Source organism: Parasteatoda tepidariorum, chromosome X1 (genome assembly GCF_043381705.1).
Source record: "Parasteatoda tepidariorum isolate YZ-2023 chromosome X1, CAS_Ptep_4.0, whole genome shotgun sequence".
Classification (NCBI taxonomy): domain Eukaryota; kingdom Metazoa; phylum Arthropoda; class Arachnida; order Araneae; family Theridiidae; genus Parasteatoda; species Parasteatoda tepidariorum.
In genome coordinates this window covers 23,423,059-23,429,635 of record NC_092214.1, presented here as the reverse complement: position 1 = coordinate 23,429,635, position 6,577 = coordinate 23,423,059, and the positions used below count along the sequence as shown (strand labels likewise).

The 6,577-nt window shown below is 30.4% G+C and overlaps 1 protein-coding gene across 2 annotated transcripts in view; it reads right to left on the bottom strand.

Annotated features, from left to right (window-relative positions):
* LOC107455315 (CTD small phosphatase-like protein 3) overlaps positions 1-1,285 on the bottom strand; it is a gene marked incomplete in the record, with an annotated part of 33,521 nt that extends 32,236 nt beyond the window's left edge. Inside the window, 1 exon segment of one of the 2 annotated variants that reach the window (XM_071187713.1) lies at positions 1,090-1,285. 2 annotated transcript variants of the gene reach the window in all.
* Positions 1,286-6,577: the final 5,292 nt, after the last annotated feature.

Sequence of the window (6,577 nt, the reverse complement as noted above, 5' to 3'; positions counted from 1 at the left end):
AAAAAAAAAAAAAAAATAAAAAAAAAAAATCAAGAAAAAAAGGTTAATAAGGGCAGAAAATATTTTTTATTAGGAATGTCAAAAATATTTAGACCCTTACAAACATTTTTAGAACATTAGTTTATTGAATGATCATTTATTGTACTGCAATGTTACAATACAAGACTATTTTAAATGTTCAAAATTTTGTTTTGATACTGCTTTTAAGATGTTCACGAAAATAGCAGAAACAATAAAAAAATTTATTGAGGATGTGACAAATGATTCTTTTTACAAAACAATTAATACTGCGGAAATATTTTTTTATAAATTTTCCATGGTAAAAACCATGGTAACAACCATGGTAAAAGCCATGGTATCAACCATGGGTTAATAAACCATGGTAAAAGCCATGGGTTAAACAGATTTTTCCCAAGATAGTAAAAACCATGGTAAATACCGGTAAAAACCTCACATGATAAATACCATATTAACAACAAGAGCATCTGACAAATCGACAAGTGCTGTGCACTGATAGGTTTATTTGGCGACATTTTTTATGGCGATAAAGTCGCAGAATCTTGAACCCTACCGCATGTAAACAAACAGAAAAATAGTCCACAGAACCAAATTAAAATAAAACAATAAAAACTATCAATTCATTTTCTCGATAGCGTTCTAATAACTAATTTGTTACGATTTGTAAATATACAAAGCAGTAAAAAGAGTATGTTTACGGTTAACAAAAATATATAATCGTTGAAAAAATTTATGACACATGCACTCATATAATCTCAGAAAAGCACAAATTCCAGAAAAAAATACATGAAAAATAATTTCATAACAAAAATAAAATTTATAATTTAAATAAATTGAGGGCACTTGAAATAAAGATCAATAAGACGAATTATTTCCCGCCACTTCTGGCGATCTTAGTTAGTTGAATATGGCGCAGATCTTTGAATTGACTTTAAAAACGAGCAGTCATTTAAAAATGAAAGCACAAAGTAAGATATTTATATGCAACTAGCAAAAACATGCAATTGATCCAAAACATGTTAAATAAATATCCTATATATAGATATTATTCTATATAAAAGAAGAACTTACGAGCAGTGACAAGAGGCAGCAGCTACAATGATGTTACGCGCAGAGTCAGATTAGTGGGCGAAGTGAGAATCGTGAACTGCAAAACACGGCCACAGGCGAAACCAGCTAGCAGAGCTACTTGGCGGATCGAGTTCACTAAGGAATGGGGAGAGAGAAGAAAATAAATCATGATACTCAAAAATTCTTCGCGCCAGGAACTACAACTAGAACTAGATATCCTTAGAAAAAAGGCACTAACAATATTTAAATTGTGTTGATTCGTAGATGTTTAATGTGTGGGCATTTATCGATTGATCTTCTATGCTTATACTGATAAGGTGAAAAGAAATTCGTCCTCGAAATTTCACATTTTTACGGAATTAGTTGTTAGCAATTTTATTAAAATTCCGAAAACGAAATCAAAATATTAGTATTTATGCATGTGAATAGCGTCTATATTTAGCCATAAATAATAATAACGAATGTGTTTAGAAATATATATTTTCAGCATTATATTTATTGAATAAGTAATATGACCTGATTCTTTACATATTTATAAGCACAATGCATATTTATAAAACTTATATTTTTTCCCTATATCATATGATCCTTATTCTGTTTTTATTTAAACTCATTCGTACCATTTATATAGTAACTAATATATAATAAGATTTTAGCTTTGAATATGATATTACATTAATTTATATCCTACATTCATTTATGTATTAACGATATATATTTAATTAGTTTATATTTTATTCAATTATGATATCTTAATTGAATTTTATATATACCTATGATAAATAGAGTAAATTTATTTTTATTTTATTTTAATATATCATATATTACAATACATCATAAAGTAATATTTCTGTAGTAAATATTAGTAATATTATGTAGTAAATATTAGGTGAAAGGAATTTGTCATATAAAGNAATACTTCATATATTACAATACATCATAAAATAATATTTCTGTAGTAAATATTAGTAGTATTAATGAAAGAATTTTATAAAGAGAGTTAAATATTTTTATACATAACATACAATATTAACTCAAAAAAAGTAAGTTCACCGAATCAAGAAATGGAATCCACACAGTAGTAAGTAAATGACTGAAATCCATATAGTTAGCTGTTGAATTTTGAAGCTTCGTACTACGATTTATATTCGGATACTGTTAAAGTGCATTTATTTTAAGAGGATGCTATATTTCGTGAGAAATATTTTATGCCAAATTCTGTTTTACATCCATTGGTTATTTAAATTATGAAAAAAGTTAGTACAGGTAACCAGCGTAAACAATGAAGTTTCAAATGCTGAAAATAAATTTTGAAATATCAAAATGCAAACAAATTATGACTGAACTACTTTCCCACCGTATAATCCTGATAATTCTCCATAATTTGCTTGCATTTGGATAATTTTTCTCTAAATTTTAACTATTATAGTGAGGTGAAAGGAATTTGTCATATAAAGTTTCTTCCGTGATTTAGCGTCCTTTTTAAGGAATATCAAAATGCAAACAAATTATGACTGAATTACTTTCCCACCGTATAATCCTGATAATTCTCCATAATTTGCTTGCATTTGGATAATTTTTCTCTAATCTTTAACTATTATAGTGAGGAGAAAGGAATTTGTCATACAAAGTTTCTTCCGTGATTTAGCGTCCTTTTTAAGGAATATCGAATATCAAATATCAAAATGCAAACAAATTATGACTGAATTACTTTCCCACCATATAATCCTGATAATTCTCCTTAATTTGCTTGCATTTGGATAATTTTTCTCTAAACTTTAACTATTATAGTGAGGTGAAAGGAATTTGTCATATAAAGTTCCGTGATTTAGCGTCCTTTTTAAGGAATATCAAATATCAAAATGCAAACAAATTATGACTGAACTACTTTCCCACCGTATAATCCTGATAATTCTCCATAATTTGCTTGCATTTGGATAATTTTTCTCTAAATTTTAACTGTTATAGTGAGGTGAAAGGAATTTGTCATATAAGTTTCTTCCGTGATTTAGCGTCCTTTTTAAGGAATATCAAAATATCGAATATCAAATATCAAAATGCAAACAAATTATGACTGAATTACTTTCCCACCGTATAATCCTGATAATTCTCCATAATTTGCTTGCATTTGGATAATTTTTCTCTAAACTTTAACTATTATAGTGAGGTGAAAGGAATTTGTCATATAAAGTTTCTTCCGTGATATAGCGTCCTTTTTAAAGGAATTTATAATAGTATGATAGTCTCAAGATTAATGTAGTGACATTAATATGGCATTGCTTACGTATAAGTAATCTTGATTAATAAATTAATCAAGATTACTACTCTTCGCTTGATAGTAAAAGCTGCTGTATTCCACATAATAGAAGTTTACCGTTAGCATTAGCTCAAGTTAAGCCAACACCTAAATTTCAAATATTTACATGCACTAATCCCAATGGCTTGGCAACTATTGCAGAGGGGGCGAGATTTTTTATTTTTTATTCAGTGCACGGGTAAGAAAAATGCTTTTATAAAAAAAAATTTTTTTTACAACCAGATTTACTTCCAAGTGCTAAAAAGAGCATTGCCAGTTGTATTTTTATACTAACTTATATGCAGTTGGTAGGCAGGTACATTCATTTACTTTACAATAGAGTTGCACAATGGGCTATTGGCGATGGTCTTGGAAACATTCCTGATGATGATCCGGAGATCACATACATACGTCACACCACGTTTTACAGAGAGGACGCATTCACACACCATCCATCCTTTCCACAGATCGTAATTTAGACCTGAATCAGAGCACGATCAATCTGATATCCAGTATCTCCAGAGGTATTGATCCGTTCTGAGAAATTGGTGAACTTTGTGACCTCGACTGATTTAGCGTGCACCAGTCACCATTTTATCTTCGGCCGGCAGAGAGCGAACTCACGATCCTCGGGCATGGGGCCCTACTATCCAGGCTATCCTGCCCCCTATATGTAATGCATTTCGTGTGTATTTTTTATATTTTTTTATATTTTCTATTTTGTGCAAAATGGAGAATTAAAAACTCTTTTTAAAAAACGATTTATATTCCGAATAAAATGCTAGTGCATTCCTTTTGCTGTTATTTAAAGCTGAAAATTCTTTTTATTAAAAACTTTTTGAAAATTATTACCAGTCTGTTACAAATCACTTTATTGATTTGTAAATCGTCTCCATAATTTTAGGTATGTTTAAAACTACAAAGACTGAAGTAAATGAATAAAAAAAAAAAAAACTATGCATATTAAGAGAAGCAAATTAAAAAATATGAGAAACAAAGGGATCGAAATCACCTAAAACCGTTTAGCTTAAATGCGATTTTTAGCAAAAGAAAAATGCATATCAGGCAGACAAGATAAACTATATATATATTGCTCTTCCAGACACTAATCATAATTGTTAAGATCTTGAGAAAGTTTATATTGTTTTTTTCATTTAAATAAAAATCCGTTTTTTCTCCTTCTTTGTAAAAAAAAAAAAAAATCGTCTTTTTCTCTTAAATCTAACTCAATTTTCTTAAATTCTCTTAAAACTTGACTAATTTTTTTCCGTAAATCAAAATTGTATAATTGCATAGCAACTTAACTATTTTAATCAAGCATTTTTTTTTTTTTTTAAGGAAATTGCTTCTGTATTTCTGGTTATTGCCATAAAAAATTTTAAATTTTCAAATTTCGATATAAAACACTGTATTTCTTACATAATGATGCTTAAAAAAACTTGAATCATTTCTATTATTATTTCAGAAGTATAATACACAATGCACAAAATATAAAATAGAGCTCTAGAATAACTTTTGATGCGTAGGTCGGATTTTTAAGTACTAACTAGAAAAGTACAAGTCTGAAAAACGTAGTTTTCCAAATATGCTCAATAATGTTCATGTCTGGGGATTTTGGTGGCCAACGGAAGTGTCTAAATTCAGAAGAGTGCCGCTGGCCACCAAAATCCCCAGACATGAACATTATTGAACATATTTGGGATGACTTGCAACGTGATGTTCAGAAGATTTCCCCACCCCCTCTTACTCCCACTGGTTTATGGACAGCCCTGCAGGATTCATGGTGTCAATTATCTCGAGCACTACTTCACACATTGATCGAATCCATGCTAAGTCGTGTTGCGGCACTTCTGCGTGCTCGCGGGGGCTCTACACGATGTTAGGCAGGTATACCAGTTTTTTTTGGCTCTTCAGTGTAATTAAAAATTTCCGATGTAAATTATTATAAAATTAATTTTACTATGTTATTTTAAAACATGGGGCCTAAAAACAATCAAGGAAAAGTGAACTGAGGGAAAAAAAAACTGGAAGCCGAGAAGAAACGGTATGTTCAAATTGCTCACAATAATTATTTTTGGAATTTATTTACATAAAAAGTTAAAATTAACTTTTCAACTTTGTCTTTTTGAGTTTCTTCAGTTGAGTTACCTACTATTAGCTTAAAATGACTGTTTTCTTAACTTTCAAGCTAATATGTCATTTTCCTGGCATTCAAAATTTGGTGAATTTCTATTTCATTTTTTTTTCTTGAGCAAATGACAATAAACTACTCTGCTGTCTATAAGATATTAATAAATGTAACTAAATAAATATACAAAAAAAAAATTAGATTGTTAAGACCTTTTTCTATAGATCATCTCGAGAAGTTCTTCCTAAAAATTTTCAATACATATTTCTTGGCGAAGATGGATATTCTCACACAAATTGTCGCTGTCTTTTTAAATGATAAAACAAGTTTCAAATTAAGTCATTTCATCATTGTAGACTATATAAGTTCTTCTCAATAGCTTTCATTAAATATTTGTTTGCACAAATGCATATTTTCAATCATATCGACGCTCTTTCATTAATAGGGTAAATATATTTTTTCCATGTTGGTGTGATTTTATAATTAATTTGTCTTTCCACCCCATTCTGCACCATAGCGGGGGCAGAGTGCTCGTGTGTGCCTATATCTATATATATATATATATAAACAGAAAGTGCAATGGGGCTATATATAAGCTCCGGTTCTGTGAAAATGATAGTGTAGTTATTTACGCAACTATTTTGCCAAATCATGTATATGAGGAGTGCAAGACAGTAGAAACTTCTCACGTGCTGAAGGAATGGAGTAAATTATGTGGTGTCAACGATGGGATTTGAACCCCTGTTTAGCTGGATTGACAGCTAAAGTATATACGCAGCTTCAAGAAGCTAAGTGACTTTATGAAACATTTACCTAGAGCCGTGATGGCTCGGGGGATAGAGAGTTCGCCTTCCTATGAGATGAACCGGGTTCGAATTCCAACGATGACTGGTTAATAAAAATTCCGCATCCGTCTTTCACCGATCACAGTGCTGCGTAAAATATCCTCAGTGATATATAACCGTCATTGAACGGCTGACCCAATTTTTCGGTTTACGACTACTAATGTTCAACTACTTAGCCTTGTCATTTTGAACCCAATCCAGAAGACAAGGGAACTCTTG